Raw genomic sequence first — 20,966 nt, forward strand, 5'->3', positions numbered from 1 at the left:
TACATTTGTTCCTCCTGCACAGCTGACAGACATAAAAATGTTCAAGGGTTCCTGAATCACAGCAGAAACATTGCTATGAAAGACATAGCCGTATTTCGTATGCTGAACAATCCTATCCATCCCCAACATGGGGATCAAGAGTAGCATGTTAGGCAACTGGCACTGGCTGGTTGATTGCTGTGGGGTCACATTTAACAGCTGACTGGTCTGATAATGCATGACCTTTTACTTTCATACAGCTAGAACCAGGAGTATTGAAGGTGAACAGTTTTGCTAAATCCAATTTTCTGTCTCCGTAAGTATGTTCTGCATATGGTTAAGGGCAGCCCAGTGACAAGCCACGTGGAAGATTTCACCACCATCCTCCCGTCTGGAGTCCAAACTACATGACTACAGAATTAGCTAAGTGCTAAAACAAAACCTCTCAACCTGGTAATAGCTGGTGTTAATTTACTGACTCTCGGTCTGTTTAAGTCTTTTCAGCAGCAGGCTGGAGAGAAAAGCTGTCTTGTTCTTGCCTGCAGGGGTGTTTTGATCAGCTGAAACTTTATCTACACTGACAAGGCAGTAGTGAGCAAGTGTCAGAGCATTTTTATTCAGATCACCACCACACCTTAGGAGTGCTTCCTACATCTCTGGGGGCTACAAGAGAGAAAAAACTCCCCAAAGGAAAAAAAAAAAAAAAAGCACTACAACTACTCACCCATCTTTGGCAATGGCTAAACATCTAACAGGCAGGATATACTGTCATATCACCCAAAATTATATGACCTTTTCCCTCACAAAAAAAAGAAAGACCTGAGTCAAAGTCCCTGTGTATGTCTTTGAAGGAGTACGAAGAGGGTAGTGCTTGTGTTCAAGAGCCAGAGGGAGAAGAAAGTAAGAACATTCTACTCCAAGAAAAGAAATAGTTAAGTAGGGAATAAAATATATATGAAGAGAATCAATTTAATTTAATCACCATAAGTAAGTTGTAAAATCCCTTCATATCAGATGAAATATTCAATGGGTTTCCCAGCCCTCTCCTGTTCTTTCAGCTGAGAAGACACAGAGCATCTTTGTCAGCAGAGGCAGCTGCTCACGGGGCTGAAACAGACCTGCCATCTGTCCACAGCTGATCAGCTCATCGCTGATGCAGGTGAACATGCCCTCATCAAACAGTGGGGGAAATCAAAAATAAATGCACTGACTTTACACCAAACAAACATGAATCACATTGTATGAGGAGAGACACATTACATAAACAGGTACTAAACTGAGGGGAAGTGCTTTACAGTCAGTCAGCAAAAACCTGCAGGACTGAAATCCTTATCATAAATGCAAATAATTTCTGTGACATCTCTTGTTGAAAGGACTGGAAATCTGAGGGAAACTGACTTACTACAATTGTATTAACTTAAAAAAAAAAAAAAAGCACTATGAGAGCAAATCAGTACTTCATTACATTGCTATTCTTCCCAGTGCACTTTACTGAGGAGAAGAGCAGCACACAATGAGCTCATTTCTACTTTATAGACTTCTCTCAAGACAGTGAAATTCATAGACGACCACTTATCAAAAGATCCTAAAATGTGCATCATTTAAGCATCAACATAATATGGCCCTCTAGTCCAGTACATCTTACATGTGTGCAGCACACTGAATGATTTTAGGTTCGGTCTCACTACACAAGCCACACCACACAAGTCGGGATATTTCAAGGGCTTTTGAATCCCTTATTAAGTGTGCATTGCCAAAGTATAAGTTTCAAATGGTATAAACACATTAACTATTTCAGTGTTCTGCTCTCTAAAGGTCGATAAATTGGTTAAGAACACACTGCACAGTAAGACCTAACATATGATTATTCCAAATTTTTAAAAAGTCTCACACAAGGAGCAGTTGCACCCCTTTACTCTAATAAAACCATTCCTCTCTGTAAACATCTAATATATAATCACAGCTGGGATCCATTCCAGCTGTCATGCTAGGAGATTGACATTTCATGGTATAATGCACGCTTTTTATCATATGCCAATGGTAAGGAATCATAAAAGTCTAAATTTACCAAACAGCCAACAAATATATTTAGTAGAATACAATCATATTTAAAACGATACTATTTGTAAAGCTGGTACAAGACTAGCCATCTCTGAGGTAAGTTCCTTTATGAAACTCCTTCTGTTTCCCTTCTGGCAGCTTTCTTGATCCATGCTCTCCATCTCTAAAAATATGCAAACAAGTTTGGGATCTAGCTACTACCAAAGGCATAATTTGCATTTTGACCACTAGTAATGCTTGTCTTTACTGGATAGCTGGTGTTCCTGTTTAAGAAATACTCAGTTACCAAACATCTCATACTAGACTAATTTGGTAGCAATTGAAATTCAGTGTTGGTAAGTGCAAGATGGAGACCTTTAAGGAAAAACCTTTCACATAGATATATATATATATATATGTGTGTGTGTGACTATTTATACATGTATATACATACATTTATAAATTTATATATATATATATATTTATAATATATACTATAAATAAATAAATACTATAATAATATAATAATATATATATATATATATATATATTTATAAATATATATATACACACAGAGTGATGGACTCCAAATCCACTCTGAAAAGAAAAGGCCTTTGACTCATACTGGATGGTTTGCTTAAAATGTCAGTTCAAGAGTAAGAATCAAGAGTTCTGGAAACCAGGCCAGTGGCAAGCTCCTGGCATCCAGCTGAATGACGAAAATTTAACAGTTTGCTTTCAGGAAGCAGCCAAAATCTCACAGCCTGATTGCAATGCTCCCATACAAAGGCAGCGGATTAATTCATTTAGGGCCTGTGTTGTCCTACTGGGCCAGAAATAATGGTCCATATAATCTGTTATCCTGCTTCTGATTCTTAGCAGTACTAAATGTAATGTATGCCCTATTCTTCAGTTGCTTGAGATTGGAACAGGGAAGAGCTCAGTTTAATAATTCCTCTGAAGAATGCACTATCATTATCTGTGGCAGTTCTGCATACTAGTTAGCTATCAGCACCCTGCCCTTTTGTGACTCATATTAACTTTGGTTTCAACACCATCTTACAGCAAAGAGTTCACAGTTTTAATTAACATGGTATGAAAAGGCATTTCCTTCCCTTTGTTCCTAACCCACTGTAGAATTCAGCTGTAGTGAGTCAACTCTCAGTCTGCATTTTCTAAAACACTGGGTTTTGTCTACATTTCTAAATGTATTTTCTAGAATCAGCCCTAGACTTGTGGATCCTAAACCCAATTCATCTAAATTCAGTCATTTTACTCAAGAGAACAAATGGATTTTCTTCATCCTCTCTCTCTTTTAACCACTGAAGCGTTGCCAAAATAAAGGACAATGAACTCAGGACAGTATTTTTTCCCCATGGATTTTTTCCTCTTTTTTTTTCTTTCCCACAGCCTCACCCAGGCCACAAAATTAACAATTAAGAGTTCAATGAAAGCAACTTTTTTTCCAGGGTGAAATCTATCAACTATAGAACAGCTTATTCCATAAAAAGGACTGCTTGGCTATGTAGACAAGATATTATTTATCCAGTAAGAGGGCTTTTTCTGGTTTAGTTTATGCAACGGATTGCAGAACATGAGAAGCAGGTACCTCTTCAGGTAAGGATCAGAATTTTCCCTAATTCATATCCAAGCTAACAGCCAGAGCTCTGTCTGTTTCTGTGAGCATAATATCTTCAACGGCCTTCTCACTCCCACCTGGCAGAAGTCAGTTAGGCTGGTAGCAGTTTTACTACTTTCTTGGCAGTAGTCCTAGTTTTCTTGCTGTATTCCTCGATTAAGTGTATTTTGAGAAAGAGAGTAGGAGGGAATAAACAGAGGGAATTTGTTTTCCTTTTTTTTCTTTTTTTTTTGTATCCCACCATTTTCATATGCTCAGAGTTGAGCATAACAAAGTCTTGCTGTTGTGTTTATCACATCTGGATGTTTATAACCATACAGAAATTGACCAGCTTGATTCCCTACTCTGAGTCTGTTTTGCCCGTCACCATAATTGTTGAGCAATCTCCCTGTCCTTACCACAACCCTTGCGCCCTTTGCATCATATTTTCTCCCTCTGTCTCGTTGAGGATGGGGAGTGAGAAAGCAGCTGTAATGGAGCTCGGCTGCCCACCCAAGTAAAGGCCTCTCGTGTCTGGCAACAAAGAGAAATTTCACTGGCCTGAAACAGATTATTAGTCTTCTTTTAATTATGGCATGACATACACTTTACAGGCAGAGACTGCTTCACTTTGCCTGATGCAGAGCTGAAAATACTCAAGAAACTATGTGTGTATAGATATATAGTTGGTATGCATACACAGTACACATCAACACAAGCAAAGAGGGTCTACTGCCCAGAAACTTCTAAAGGCAGCTAGCCTTCAAAAACACCAGCCTCCTGTCAGAAAGGGAAGAGCAGAATATAGAGCCAGGGTAGCCTGCGTGAGGGAAGAGAAGCAGGGCACGAAAACTGGGCAGAGGCCCAGCCCACGAGCCACAGCAGACCGGGGCCCTGGCCACCACGGCCCCTCGGTCACCACGTCAAGCACGTCCTGCTTCCTCAGGCGCTCTTGCCAGGTGAGAGGCATGCAGCGAGCGGTATCGCCAGCTCTGCCAAACAGACAGAAAATTAACACGCGTGCTCCCCGGCGGACTCCAGGCGAATAAACCTGCCGCCTGTCAGCTTGCATCCTCGTAGGTGGGAGGCAGCAGCTGGGGCAGCCGCCAGTACACGCTGTCTGACAGCACCCTCTCCAGAGGCCTGATATTATTACAGCTCGCACCTCGCCCTTCACACGTTGAATTAACTTGTTCTGACTGCGTGACAGCTCTGACGACTGCCTGCGCCGAGGCCAGGAGCCGGGGTCACATGCTGCTGCATGCACAGCCTGTCACCAGCTCCGCCGCTAACACCAGACAAAACCTTGTCAAGGGAGATAAACTCCTCCCGAGACAGAGGTAAGCGACTCAACTCATGGCATGGCTTGTGAGGGCTTTGTTCAGTTCAAGGACAGGCTCATCTGACGGGAGAGCTGGATGCAGCAGGAAGGTGTGTATAAGTGTACGCACACCACATGGAGGGAGAGGCAGGTGGGCTGGGCTGTCTGAGCTGGGGCAGGATTGCTGGCAGGGCTGTGGAAAAGAAACAGAGCAGGAATGAACAGGAAAGAAAACAAGCCACGTCCTCCCACTTTATGGTTACATGACAGAGAAAGCCCTAGCCTAGGAAGGAATTATGAACTGCTGCAGCGGACAGACCTTTTTGCGGCATGCCTGGCACAGCCAGTCCAGCCTTGCAGAAAAGCAGCCTGATGTTCAGTGCTTCTTTCATCCCCGTCATTCATGAGCCTTCCTCCCCATCGCTCACGAGACTACAGCCTAAACATGAGTCCCACTGGCAATTTTGCACTGATGTTATTTTTAAAGGGAACTCGTGCAAGGTATTGCCTGCCCTGAATTTTAGTGGACTGTACCCCAAAAAGGATGGAGCAATATAGTTAACAACAAACATAAGTAAACGAGGAGTTTTTCTCCTCTTGATTTCAATTATAGAAAGTTTCCACACTACCATCTACCCTAATATATCGAGGACCCAATTTTACCCACTGTATTATTTACAACTAAAGTACTAGATGGTGGAGACATACAGCTTTTTTTCTTATTCAGATGAAAATGTTCACCTTACCAAGCATGTTTGATCAGGATACATTGAAAACACTTGCTGGAAATAATGCTTGCTTTTGGAAGGCATATTTAGTCCAGTGTTGGTCTGGCTGCTTTACATTGCTGCAGTAACACAAAGAAGCTTTTCCCCCAGGGTTAAACTCCTATGTAAATGGAAGTTACAGCTGCTGCACATTGCCAGTATAGCACAAAACAGCTGGTTTGTTTGTTTTGTTTTAGCCCCCTAGCTTTGCTGACATAAGGAAAAGGGAGAATAGGCCTGACACAGGTAACATATTATTTTACAGAAATCCTTTTTTTCATGAGCTCTGCAGATGAAATTTATCCATGGAATAGGTTTTATCAGGATCCATAGAAAAATTGAAGTGGTTTTATATATATGTGTGTATATATCTTTATCCTGTTGAGAATATTTTTTTTAAATGCACAGTAATGATCTTGCATTAAAACTCATGTGTTAAAAATAAATAAAAAAATTAATATAGCTAAATGGGAAACATTTAATATAGCTAACATGGAAACAGCATCATTCTGAGAGAATCGGTTGGAGGACATGATTTCTATACCTTTAGTCCCACGGCAGCAATGACCAGATGTTATTGTAACTGGCACACATTTCCAGGTGATACATCAAAAGTTCAACAGGTTTTAGACCATGGACATCACTCTAGAAGCAACTTCATCAGATATGACCAGTGGGACGGTATGGGTTTGTTTGGTCTTGTCTGTGACATACTGTTTTCTGCAGGAGGGCTTTCCAGGCTTTATCTCCTCTGAAAGACCTACATGTCATTGAACAAATTAATAATAAAGCTCTTTCTGCTTATGTTTAAAACCATACTCAACAGCTGAAATCTTCTATTTAAGTTAAATGAGTATTCTATTTAAGTTAAATAAATTGGTGATTTATTAAGAGCTTAAAATGCAAGCCAGAATACTAATGTTAATCAGTCCACAAAATCACCTGGGCTAAAATGTTGCCAAAAATCATTAAAGATAGTAGCAACAGGTACAACCCAAAAGCTAGCATCGAACATACCCAAGACCTGAAGGGTGGTTTTTTGTTTGTTTGTTTGTTTTTTGGAGCCCTATACAACATGTGGTCATCCAGAAAAGAGCTCAGGAAAACAGTTCTCTATTCCATATCATTCTATCATTCTAATGGCTAGCTCTAACTTACAAAACAAAGGAAAGTGAGAATTAAACTACTGTCTTATTCTATTCATTCACAGGAAGCCCTTGATTTTCAGAGGAATGTCTGATGAGCAATAAGTCAGGAGCTTCAGAAGTAGAGCATAATTTATTTTCTTTTTTAAAACTTTGTTTAGCAGGTATTCTGTTCCATGGGCTTAATGAGTTGTGACCCTTCATTCATCATACCTGTCCAACAGCAAAAGCATAACTTTGCATCAATCCCTTTAATTTTTATAATTTTTAGCCTTATTCTAAAATAAAATACTTTTGTTTGGAGGAAAAAAACAATTAAGTTTATATCTAGTCATTATGTTCACGTAATAAAATCCCAGAATGTGTGCACTTATGTCTGAAAACAGAACGTGACCAAAACTAACACATCAAGTTTTTCTGTCAAGTTTTTCTGTTATCACTGAAATGATCAAGATACTCCTGATCCACATTTAGCACTCAGGTGATACAACACACATGGTCTGTAGGAGACATTTAATATACCATGATTCACTTGAGGCAGTTTGCTCTCCAAGCCACCCATCTTTTTCATCTCTGCTGGCCAGAAGTTGCAATTGCCCTCAATTATTCAGATTCAGAAATAACTTCTGATTTTACCCTCCAAGAGAACAGCCTTCCTGCCATTGAGTAGTGATCAATCCTCTGGTTACAGTGATTTTAAGCTGCCTGCAAATGATTAAAGATTTAATTATTGTAAAGTCTTAATATGTTATACTGATAGCGTGATAAACCTCCTTGATCAGTGATTATCTTCTACTTATCGTTGTTTCCAAACAGAATAATACCTCTTGCTTTTGGGTTTGCAGCTTCAGACACTACCGTTGACTTCAAGCAATTGAAAACTGCAGTAGTGATACTACAGTGTAACACATTGTCAGTGAACAGAAGCATTGTGTGATAGCCTCCAACAGAGCATTGTGAGTGTACAGGAATGACAGTACACTGCATTTGAAAATGTCTGCTTCTTATTTCTAACTCCAAAAAAGTCAGAACACATTGTAAAAGGAGCTATCCACCTCAGAAAACATGTAGCAAGAAGCAAGGAGAGGACAAAGCCAGAACAGCTGACCCCAACTCACCAGGGCAATATCTCATACCATATCAAGGAATTATAGATTGATTTGGGTTGGGAGGCATCTTAATGATCATCTCATTCCACCTCCACTTCCATAGGCAGGGATATCTTCCACTAGACTGGGTTGCCAAAAGTTAGTTGCTTTTAGTTTTAAATGGCAAATACCATAGAAACACACAAAAGGACACATGGCACGGGTGAGATCACCTTGCATGCTAAGCACTAAATCCATGCAGTAAAAAAAACCCATGCAAAACAAAAACAAACAAACTAAACAGCCCCCACTAAAAAAAAAAAAAAGACAAAAAACACTGATGATTCTGGCACAGAGGTGGAAAACAACTTCTTGCTTCCGAATCTAATATGCTACACTGCAATGTAAAGGGTGGCTTTATCCTTTCATCAGAAAATTCTGAAGTAGTCTCAGTGCCCACTACAGTTGAAGTAATTTCTGATGTCTCCTGGCAGAAGGAAGGGGCTGTATACAAATGCACTGCCCAAGCAGCAGAGGCACTGCTACACAGCTCCCCTTTGACAAACCCCTTATTCAAACAAAAGTATCAATTTATATGCAGAGAAGAAACCTGACTTGGATTGTGTTAGCAGAATATTTTTTAAAGGAAGTCAGTGAATCAGCTACTCTGTCATAAACAAAAGCCTATCTGTAGAGCTAAGGCAGCTGAGGATTATGGCTTTCTTACATCTTCATCAGAGGAAGCTGGACAGTAATATTGTCCCACTGTTTTCATTCAAAACCCACACCACCACAGGCAGCATTTTCTGCATGACTTTTTCCAACTTCCAGCAATGGCATGCTCAGCCATAAAAGCTCAAGGAAAGGAGGAGGAAGGGGAACGTTTGTGGTTAGGGTGTTTGTCTTCCCAAACACCCACCACACATGCTGAGGCCCTGCTCTCCAAGGAGTGGCTGGACATCTGCCTGCCCACGGGAAGTAGTGAGCGAGTTCCTTATTTTGCCTGGTCTGCACATGCAGCTTTTGCTTCACCTCTTAAACTGTCTTTGTCTTGATTCATGAGTTATCTTGCCTTCTTTCTGTTTTCTCCCCCATCCCACAGGAGAGGGGAGTGAGGGAGAGGCTGTGTGGATGCTTGGCTGCTGCCTAGGTCAACGCTCCACACACACAGCCCACACTCCTTGTTTTCTGTGGGAATTCCTAATAGCTACAGAAATCACCCAGAACAAGTAAAAGATAATCCTTTTGGTTCTTATATATTATTTTAGGTCTCTTTTAACACCTCCCTGTATGTGGTGGAACTGTGAACATGTGTCTCCTGCTCATCTCTCATTGCTGAAAAAGTCATTAACAAGGCAAGTGAAGTTCATCTCACTAGGCACAGAAAAAGGAAAGGCCGAAGAAACCTTCCTACATTCGTTTACCAAAATTTTTGTATTCACATCCAGGAACAGCTCACAGTAAATTGGGAGAAAGTACCATGGTTAATTATGTAGTTTACATCAGCCTCTAACATTAGAGGAGGCATTCTAGACAGCCTATAGGGGGAACTTCCCTAAAGTTGCTGCTGCTCTGCTTCCATGTCCACATAGTCCACAGTCTTTACAGTAATCCCACAGATATATTTTGTTATACAACGTGCACAGCCAACCATGTTAAATTTGCAAATTTTACCAAAAATTGATTTCTTTATTACTGTCAAATTTATCCAGGTAAGAGTATTTAACCACAATGGAGGAAAAAAGATTAGGACTGTGCATCACAGAATACAGCTTCTTTAAATGGGATTTGCGGTGTTACTCCCACCCTGTGCAGGTGGGGGCACCTCTATGCAAGCAGCTACTGCATATGTGGGTTTGCTGTACATCTGCTGCTCAGCACAAAGATCTCTCAATGACTTTTTCGGAGAGAACAGAATGGCACTTGATACAGAATAAAGTTCCTCTTCTTGCTGTTACAGGCAGTTACCTAAGGATTTAGCCAGCTAAAGTCCTAAAGCTGCTGAAAGAAGGTAAATAAGATTAGTAGCTGCTCTACCTGCTCAGCTGTTGGCATCTTCCCATGTAGCAAACGTCTGGGTTACTCTACCCTATTAACTTTTTAGTCCTTCAAATCTTCTGACCTGAGAGGATGCCTCCCAAGTGCCCTGTTAGAGGAACTTCACAAGGTTTCTGCTACTCTGGTTTCACCAGGTGTATCATTTCATTTGGAGGAGAGCAATCTCATGTAGGGTTAATTCTCTGTGTTATCTCACAAAGCCTTAACCTGAAAACAACTGATGGAGTGCCCACAGCTGTGGTATTTTGACGGTCATTCCTTTTAAGCATATTTACAGTATGAACATTTTGTATAGTGATATATAACAACTGTGTTGCAATCTGCATTAACCCAATCAATAATGCTGTAATTCATGTTACAGTTCATTTTGTAATTGGACTTGGCAACACGTGGTTTTATGCTCACATAGTATAAAACAATTAGAAACCATATTAAAATAGTATTTTTGACATTTTTACTCATAGCTAAGACTCCTGAACACCTAAGTTTCATTGGATTATGCTACAAGCTTACATATTTCAGAATTCCCAGCAGGACACCTGAATCCAAAAAATATTGCCGTGATTTAATTATGCCTATTAATGAAGTTCCCTAAATTTCCAACAGCCTGGAGCTTTATGGTGAACTTCTGAATGTCAAAACTCCTTTTGCACATCTGAATCTCATTCAGAATCTGGCCTTGATGAAACTCATTTCAGTAAATTAGACTGAGACATGCTATGCAAATTTTAGATCATTAAAGGGAGAGGGAGTCTTGTGAAACAAAGTAATTGTTACACCATTAAACGTTAGCATAAAAATAAATAAATCCTAGCATTAATTATGTAAATTGACTTTTTAAATAAACAGAAGAATACAGTCTCAAGTTAACTTAATACATGGTGGCATTCTAGGTATATCAGTCTCAGTAAGTACAATCTTGGTATAGTAAAATAAATGTTTAAGAAATGCCAGTTTGTCTTTTCTGTTTGTGAAATTTGATCTTTTGTGTTTTCCAAAAACAACAAAGAAGAAAAGTAAACGATAATGCTCACACTCATACACATACATCTCCTATTTCAAAACAGACATATATGCTAGTATTACCTTCATACCTCTACAGGCTATTCAATTTTCTACCACTTTGAGATACAAGATAGGAAAAAGCTCCCTAACAAACACTGGTACATCTCTTACAAGAAGAAGATGGGAGAGTTCTGCTCTTTTTTATAGTAATAGATTATACATTTCCAGAACCCTGCATTGCTCATGTTATTTAGAAGTTATATATCACAGAGAGAGGTAAAGTCTACTTTCCTCTCCTTTTACTATTACAATAATCAATTCATAAAATATTTACAAGTATTTCCTCTCTTTTTTATTTTGAAGGCAAAATAAAGAAATAACAATGTGCTTTCTTCTCAAAGGAGTGTGTATACATGAACACATATGTAAGGAGAGGTAATTAATTTACTTTTTATAACCTTGTTTGTAATTTAGGGGACCCTATCATTACATCTTGATTGCATCTGCAATTATCTGATACCTAATGTTACTTCTAACACCTTCCCACTGTTCTCTTTTTTTTTTTTTAAATAAAAAAAAAACAGCTTATAACCATTTCCTGTTGCATACTGGCTGAGAAAGCTCTCTTAAGCCCCAAGTGCAAATCAATAAGTTATAGTGATTCATAAAAATAAGACTGTCATCATTATTATTCAATTATTGCTGGGTATGTGGAAAGGTTCTTCAAGAGCTGGATATTTCTTCACTAATATTTATAATCTGCATTGAACAGTGTTAATGAATGAGTGGGTGTACATTAGGCTGAAATGCGGTGTTATTTGATTTATACTAAGTCCAGGTCTGATTGTTAATGTTAAATCCATTAAAGTGTCTCTTAGATCTGCCTTAATGTACTTCCCTGCATACAATAGACATTAAACATTCGCATTTACCTAGCTTTTCATTATTGGTCGGATATTTGTCTTTATTACATCATCTTATGATACATGGGACTTGCAATATTTTGAAAAATAGCACTTTATTAAAGCTTCACTTGTCAGAAGTCAATGTCTTAAAATTTATCAGTGTGTTTAGCAAAAAAATAATCAGCTGATGCTAACAATGTAAGACAGAATGCTACTTAGCCCTAGTTTATAAAACCAGGATGCTCAAGGAAGAAATTCACATCTGATCTTGAGGGAAAAGGAATTCACAAACAGTTTGCATTTGGAAGAATAAAAGATACTATGTTTACCTAAGCTGCCACCTTCTGAGCTTCTCCATGGGGAGAATTCTTTTCTCTAGCTCAAAATTACATTCTCCTGGGGGAAAAAAAAAAAAAAAAGTGTAAATAAGAAAAACAAGGTAGGGAGAACATGTAGGAAATCATCAACTTCCAGATCAGGTCAGATATTTCACAGCAATTCTGCAAAGGCTGTTGAGTATTAAATAAACTGGCTGAATACAGCATTCTTCTCATCTACAAGAGTTTCCACTCACAATACATAGAAACCCAGCCAAGGCCAGGTCAATCGGGGCTATACTTCTGATACTGTCTCCATGCAATACTTCTGTTTTTCTTACCTGAGTGTTTCTGTTCGTGATCAGAGTCAGTCATTCTGTCACTCTTTAGTTATTGTTTTCAACCACTTTTGCTGAAGGAGTAAGCCAATATCAGAGCCTTGTAGGCTTTATTTTATCTGAAAAGGAGTGATTGGTAGTTTGATAAAATGCAGTTCATTTACATGAAGTTCTTTTCTGCTGCAGGAGACATTAAACAACATACTTTCTTTGCTCAAATTCCTAAGGCTTTTCCAGCCAAATATTTAACTTGCAAATTACTCTACTATTCCATCCCTCTCCTCTCACCCAAGTATTTTTTTGCCCAAACCGATATCCAGCAAATCTTCTCCACCCAAATCCCAAATAGTCTGGTGTGAATTTGTGTAAGTGTAGGAATAGACTATTAGTTGTCTGCCACACACATTAATTGAAATTCAACAAATGAATTTTGCAATCTTTGTACTGCCGGTGTTGTGCAGTAGATGTTAGTCCAATTCAGAATTGTGCCTTTGCAGCAGTGCAAAATGGTTAGAAGCACACTTTTGTCAGCTCCCTGGGGGGTCCTTCAGTAACAGTGTACAAAACCAACTTTATGTACAGAACAATATGTGTCAGAATAAGGTTTGGCCTAGAAGTCCCATGCACTTGACCAACCCTGGCCAAATGTCAAAGGGCAGCTCCTGCATCTTGGAAAGGACAATTGTTGCAACTGCTCCCAAAGGACAAGGCAAGCCTTGGTGCTTCATCGTCTGCTCTTGGATTTGAGCAGTTTTTGTACCGTTACTCACTCAGAGCTCGGTCTAAAAATAGTGTAGATCCAAGTGTATATACCACTGTAAATTATTCCAACACATTTGGAGAACACATACAAATGTTCCAACAACAAACATCCCCTTTTATTTTGTCAGTTATATAATAATCTAGGTAATCATTGACATTATGACTTTTTTATTGGGTTTTCAAAAGCTCCCTTGCTTTGTATTTTTACATTCTTATCTCTTTGGAATCTAAGCACTGAGCTCAATCTTTCACCAAATAATCCTGCCAGCAAAGGCAGTCTGGGTCTTTTTGCCTGTATCGTTCTGGACTTGGGTAACTTGAAAGTATGTCTGTTTTGACTGGTAAAAACTTTTGGATATGTCTGAGCATAGCTCTTCTCAAAACTTAACAGGGAATTGCCTTTAAATCAACCCTTTAAAGCTGTTTGGGATAGAAAGAGATGTGATTTATTTATTTATTTTGGTCTTTCTTGCTATACAGGGATTTTCCATCTTTTTTGGGGGAAGGGGTTTTTCCTAGGCCTCACAAAATGTGGCCTTAATCAGAGAGGTCATCTGCCTTCCCGAGCTGGAACAAGCTTTCTTGACTCCCAGAACTTGGAGGAAAAATGAATATGCAACTGATACATGCTCATTACAACAAACAGAAGAGGCTACTTGCAGATGAATGTTGGTTCTTTATAGTACCATGGATCCTGCTGCAATCTGTCTCCCAGATAAGACTCAAAATTGTGCAAAATGTTGCCATCTCTGTTTAGTGGCAATTTAGCAACTAGATAGCATTGATAACAACTGAATGTAGATCACTGAAGAGCAGTTCTGGTAACACAAAGAGTATACGTTAGATTCTGAAAATGTCAGTACATCCTTTTGAAACATCACAGTCTCTTAAATAATCTATCTTAAAAAGAGGAATCCAAAGAGAATGGACCTTTGGCAACAAAACCACTTTCTCCCTGCTACGACTGATGGCCAATTTCCTGCATCCTGCTTTTCAGTGGTTAGCAGAGAAATTTTGCACCAGAGCTGCCAGGGAATTTTGATGTCTCTGAGGCATATTTTTACCCTGCTGATCCTGTCGGAAAAAAAAAAAAAATCAACCTTAGAGTAATTAAGCAGCCATTAAGTTGCACAGTCACCCCTGCCTGGCCTGGCCACACTGCCTAGGAAGTCCTAACCAGAGTCCGGGATTTTAAAGTTTCCACCATCCCATCCTAGTTAACCAGTCAGCTTCAAGGAGGTGACAAAGTCATGAGGATCTCAAGTAGTCTATCAGAGCAACATTACAGAACTGAAAATGCAGGCAACCTATTAAAGCTCTTTCTACAATAAAGAGGCTTCACTCTTTTTAGCTGAAAGTAGAACACATGCCTTTTCACAGACTATAAAGTCATTAACAAAATCCATAGCACTGCCATTGTCAATTTAGGAATTTGTTTCCCTTATTATCATAGGAAATTTATTAAAGAAAAAAAATAAATAAATATTCCCAAATTTCAATAGCAACATCTTGTTCAACATCCTGTCAATTATATTACTTTTAAAGGTTTGGGCTTTGGTATGCAAGAGTATTCTTTGTTTAAATTTCTGCCCCAGGCAAAATAAAGGTTATTTATCTGTGCTTAAAAACACAGATGTTTCTGTATATTTCCTCCTTCAGACAAACTGGTAGACAGTGCCTGGTATGAGAAAGATCAGGTATGTCTTGTTACGAGATTAGTGAAAGCACTTCCTAAATAAATTATACATTCATGAAATTAATTTTTTCTTATTACCAACAATAATTCATATGTTTGCAACAATCTAAATGGAGAAAAGCTAAGGCATAGACGACAAGACATAAAATCTGAGGCAAAGTGAGATACAAAACCTGAACTGTTCTCTCAACCTTGTACAAGAGCCCTCTAAGGGAATGCCAAGGTTCATTAATAAGACAGTGTAGGAAACTTGCTATGACAAGTTACTTTGCCTACAATTAACTTGCACAGGGAACAGTGTTTGGCTTTGGCTGTACTAATTCACTGCTGCTTCCACGTAGTGTGCTTCTAGAAGGTCCGTCAGTGTCATGAGCATAAACACTCCAGTGCTCCTGCGCCACAGAGGTTCAGGAGGTGTTTAAAAAAGGGAAGTAGCTTTCTATTAGGTATGCACTCTCTGTCTCAACACATATTTGCCCTCTTATGGCTTGATCCGTTTTCCAGTGCAGATAAGTGTCTTTCCATGTATTTCAGGGTTGGGTGGACAGGAATTTTAATTGTCTTTCTATGGCAAAGAAAATATTTGGGGCTTGTGAGTTATAAAGACACCTCCTACTTGTGTGTGCCCTAGAGCTCCTGTTACAGTAAATCATCATTTGCTGTGTTCTCCCATGATAAAACCCTGCACTGCACAACAGGTTTCTCTGTTTGGTTCCACTGTACACCTGAAGGATCTGGACACAACCCAGAGGTAAGGACATTATCAAAATAGTACAAATAAGAAACGAGAAATCAATCCATTGAGAAAGTTATGATACATTCTAGAAGTCCGCATTTCAGTGATAAATATGGTAACTTTAGTTGAATAATTATTTATAATTCATCATTTTAGCAACAAGAGGAAACAGGTAATATGCACAAAAGTTGCACTTCTTGATCTGGGCAGGAAAAAATTGGTGATTGAAGGGCAAAATCAAACTCAGAGGACAAACCAGACTTAGAGAAATAAATGGGCTGTGATAGTAATTAATGTTTATCAAGTTTAAAAAGAAGCATGACTTCTGGAAAAAAGCAGTAATATCCTTTTCCTAGCCATATATTTCTATTCTGCAGCATGCTTTAAAGACAAAAAAGTAGCCCTCAAATATATATCCTGTCTCAGCACATACTACACTGTGATACAAGTTTAGAAATCAAGTCCTGATGGAGGGAACAGCTGGCAAAAGACAACTGTTTAATGGGGATTGCAGTTCTGCAGAGACTTCTCAGGAAAGAAATGCAGAACCTGACCCGATTTTCTATTATGTACTTGCCAGTAAATTAGAGAGTTCCTGAAAGGCTGGCTTTCATTTGCTGAATTCAGTCCCAGAAGTCCAATGGCTATCAAGGAAAATTCAGTCCTAAACATGCAAAGGGACAAGCTTCATCATGTAAGCTGTGAATAATCCCTTGAAGTCAACAGGACCAATAAGAGTATATCAAGACATACATCATTAACTCTCTCAAACTAGTGTCTTACATAGAATTCATGGTATGCCTTGAGTTTTATGGGCATTAGCCAAGTAACTTTATAAGGAGTATTGTTAGTTCATCACCAAAAATTGTTGCCAGCCATACATGTAATGATTTTGCTTGCAGCAGTATTTTAGCAGTATCGTACAGCTGTTCTTATTCACTATATTAATAATTTAGTATGTTGACCGTTAGATTGCAAAAATATTCATTAAAATTGTCACAAGTATTAATGCCAAATGTTAACAAAAAATTTGGATTTTACATTCCCCATGTGTTTGTTTCTTGCATATCACCTAACAAATAGACCCAGCTCTATCCTCCATTATATTTTGTTTTAACTCAGTTAATTTAGTTAGTTAATGTAATATCTGTTAGTAAGTGTACAATGTTAAACATTTGTTTCTCTTCATAAGTACAGAAAGAGTTTGAACATGAGACCAGACTCACTGATCAGAGCCACTGACTCACTAGGGACATATAGGCCTGTACCTGCAAAAAGGTTTAGATTCCTACTTCCAGCTAGATTCTGAAGTTCCAGTGGTCTGGGGTTAAAGCTGGCCCTTTAAAGTCTTTTATGGTTTCAGGCCATATTGAATCCAAGAACATGCACTTTCCCTACTGTCAATTAAACTGTCTTTGCCCACTACCAGTGAAACCTGTCCTGGTGACTGCTTTCAGTTATTCACAATGAGAAAAACCTTATTCATACATATACATGCACACATGCAAGGACTTGGATTTATACATATATATACGTATAAATATATATATACATGTATACAGATATATACATAAAAAGAAGTGCCTAAACATGGATTGATGTGCCTATTACACACTATTACTTTCCCTATTCTTTCGCTATCTTATATAGTATACATGTGAGATACAGGACTGACATGAATGGATGAAGGTAAGGTTTAATTTTTTAAAAGTTTCATCCAGGATTAATATTGTATCCAATATAAAGGGAAAAAAAATAGTTCACCTGTCTCATGAAGTTATTGGCAGCAATATTCACAGAAGCAGCCTGTTTAAGAAAATAATGCACAGAACTTACAGTGAGCAAACTCCACGCCTCCACAAAAAGCCCTGCTCCCAGAACTGTGTCATCCTCCCAGACACAGCAACATTTTTCACAGTACGCCAGGAGATATTGCAGGTGCTTCAAATACATCTTGCATTAATGGAAAACAATTAAATGAAAGAAAGAAAGAAAGAAAGAAAGAAAGAAAGAAAGAAAGAAAGAAAGAAAGAAAGAAAGAAAGAAAGAAAGAAAGATATAACAGATGCCATTAATTTATGGTTAACCATGAATTTGAAGCAAAATATTGAAACAATAACGTACTTCTGGACATCTGTAGTTTATGACAGAAGAAGTTTGACAGGCAACTTAGCCCTACAACTGTCAGACCCCCAAACCAATGAAGCGGAAAATAAAAGTGCTCCCAAACACGTTTAAAATGATTCATCTCACTGTTTTGCTTTGAAACGAGGAACAAAAATGGCAGCATTCCTATTCCCTATTGAAAGTAATCACAGTTTTATATCCCTCAGTGTTTACATAAAGAGAGCTGTTTATTTAGAATCCTTGGTGATAAGGACACGGCAAGCTCATAACTTATTATATATTCTCTTTTCATTTTGTCTTTTTTGGGGCGAGAATTATGTATATTTTATGATAACCCAAAATGACTTATACATAAAAAATACAGACTTTAAAGATAAAAAGGATTAGTAGCAGGTAATGCATTTTCCATGAGTGGCTATAGGGCTCTCAGTTCCAGAATGTACAGGCTGCATACAAATGAATTGATAAAAGTCTGAGGCTGCGGATGGGTAGAAAGGCTCATGCTTTGCTGGAGATGATTCTTAAAGTTACAATAAATCAGACAGACAGTGTCGGCCTTTGAGGATAAACCTGTGATGGCTTGTTGTGCCTCTTTGAATCGCCTCAGAGACCCAGGGACTAAAAAGTGCCTAGATGTCACATTAAATCTACCGGGAGGATGGAGCACTTCAAAGAGGAACGCAATCAGATCTGATGGAAAATACATTTTCTGAAAGCTACTGACAAAAAAGTAATCTTTGATGTGGATGTTGAATAACAATTGATATTGTCTTTCCTGACATTTTTCATTATTGCTGTCTTATACAGCCTACTTCATGTATTAAAGCAATATTAACTGTTTGACAGGGACAAATCCTCAAACTATCACATAAGCAATTGTTTCTGAATTGTCCTAGCCCACTGCCTGTAAAACCTGTCCCAATAACTGCTTTTAAATATGATGGTATACTCTTTTCCTTGACTAGCTAGACAGTGTCTGAGCCTTGGCATAATACAATAGAGTCTAGGGGATATTAAAAATGGTTAGGTGGTTATGAGGTGTCATTTGATTATAAGCAAGGAGCAGCAGTGTTTTCTGAAGGTGACTTTTAATGAGAGATGTCTATAAAAAGTTAGTTCTTATTATTCCCAATCTACAATACACATTTATAACAAGTATATGTACTCAGAAATTTTGTTTTTCCTCCAATTCTTACAGCTCAAAACAGAAAAATAAGAAATGTACAGAAGATCTTTGTTATTTATGCAAGGAAATAAAGCAATCTGTAGCTGTACAAAATGCTATAAAATATACTGCAGATAAATCCCCCAGTTGAGACTGGGAAGAAATTCAAGCAGCTCTGGAAGCTACATGTCATTTCAAAGGACTGGATCCCTCCTGAGGTTTGATGTCTTAACCTCCTACTATAGCAGTGTGCGTCTTTAACAAAGGTATTTTTACACCCAGAACCCCTGATTTCTAGATGACCTCGAGCTACTGAGTGGGCAGCTGGAAAGGCAGCTGTGGTTCTAGCCAGCCTGGTACACAGGGGTTAACTGCATTAGCACCAGGGAAAGTCGCAGGTACAGAAAACCCAAGTCTAAGAGTAAATTGCAACACCAAGATAATCTACAGCTCTCAGGCTCTCAAAAGTTACTGGCAATTCTGTTACACTATAAAACAGTGAAGCTGTGGCTGAGCCTGTTTACTTCCAATTCCCTTGACAGCCTTCAGTTTTTCACACTCCTGGAAGATGGTTTAACCAGCTTTCTCTCCCTTATCATGACTACCACTACCAGTGCCACCACCAGGAGCCTTTTGCAATCACTCACTTGTTACAGTTGATTGCTCCTTTTTATGGAAGAGTCCCTTGGTATGGTTTGTCTGTGGAGTCCCTCCCCAGGGAAAATGTTTAATGGTGTACAGTTAACCTGTTGTACAGCATGACAAAGAACCGAGGATAGTTCACTTAAGAGGCTCCGCAGAGTAATTGAGAGAGTATCTCCGGCAGGAAAGAGTAAGCAGCAATGCTGTCCAGCTGCACACTGTGCAGCTATAATGCATTAGATATTTTCATTAACACGCAGAAGAGTTTGAAAGACAGCATTTGGCTGCACCTCTCTTTGCTATGCAGCAACACAGCTCTGTTGCCCTCCAACACTAAAGGAAAAGCTGGCATTTGCTACTCTTCTGCTGCCCTTTGCCATGTCTGTGCTTCTGGAAGGCACGTGTGCCCTAGAAAGCAGCTGTCCCCATACACACAGGGTAATGCCCACCACCAGTGGCATTTCTGCCAAACCCAGCCCACTCCTGGTCAGTGATGAACTGTCAGATTCACAAGAGAACTAGGCATTCAGACCCTTTTTTTTTCTGCCCAAAAGGCAGATGCCATCTTCTCATTAAGTAGAGAGACAAGAAAACCTTCTTCTCTTGAATGATTTGCAAACAATAAATGACCCTACCCTCCCTCCCCCCCCCCCCCCAAAAAAAGGCATCAGCAACATTCACACACTCACAGCCATTTCAAAGGTTATTCTTCCCTATCTCCCAGCCCTGACAGTTGCTTTATTATTTCAGAGTTGGCTAAGGCCAAATATATCCTGCATACACTTCAGCCTAAATTTCGCACAGGCCCCTTTAGCACTCCAGCTCCTTGACACTTCAACCCCAGCTCCACCAGGAGGGATTTATTTTCTTTCATGCTCTCCATCGTTCTATCCCTGATGGGAACTCCCAGGTTTCCTTACACCTTCCTTCTGAGTTATTGAAATGAAGCTGCTTGGCCAGCTGAAACTTCTTTGAAGTCTTGGAACATTTCAGATGTCAAGTCATGAGATTTCCTCTCCCTTTATTTTAGACTGCTGCCAGTGCTTGTAAAAATCTATGAAACACTAAGCATTAAAGCCCCATACACAGTGAACTCCTGGCACTGATTTTGCAATCCTACAGTAAATGGAGGAAGAGAAAACCACAGAAATTATCATAATGCATCCTTTGTGGAAATATTAGAAGAATTATTTTTGTTGGGGGATGGGGAAATAAATAACTACTAGTTGGCAAAAGATGTGTAAAAAGCTTTTAGTT

General features: G+C 39.0%; 1 long non-coding RNA gene across 1 annotated transcript in view; it reads right to left on the reverse strand.

Moving 5' to 3' along the window:
- The window catches only part of LOC310889008, a 52,722-nt gene extending 39,822 nt beyond the window's left edge, over positions 1-12,900 (reverse strand). The window contains exons 1-2 of the long non-coding RNA XR_014576315.1: positions 12,585-12,900; positions 12,256-12,322 (exon numbers count right to left, since the gene is read on the reverse strand). This is a non-coding gene — a long non-coding RNA (uncharacterized lncRNA). The remainder of the gene's footprint in view (positions 1-12,255; positions 12,323-12,584) is intronic.
- Between the last annotated feature and the right edge of the window lie 8,066 nt (positions 12,901-20,966).

This window comes from Anser anser, assembly GCF_964211835.1.
Source record: "Anser anser genome assembly, chromosome: Z".
Classification (NCBI taxonomy): domain Eukaryota; kingdom Metazoa; phylum Chordata; class Aves; order Anseriformes; family Anatidae; genus Anser; species Anser anser.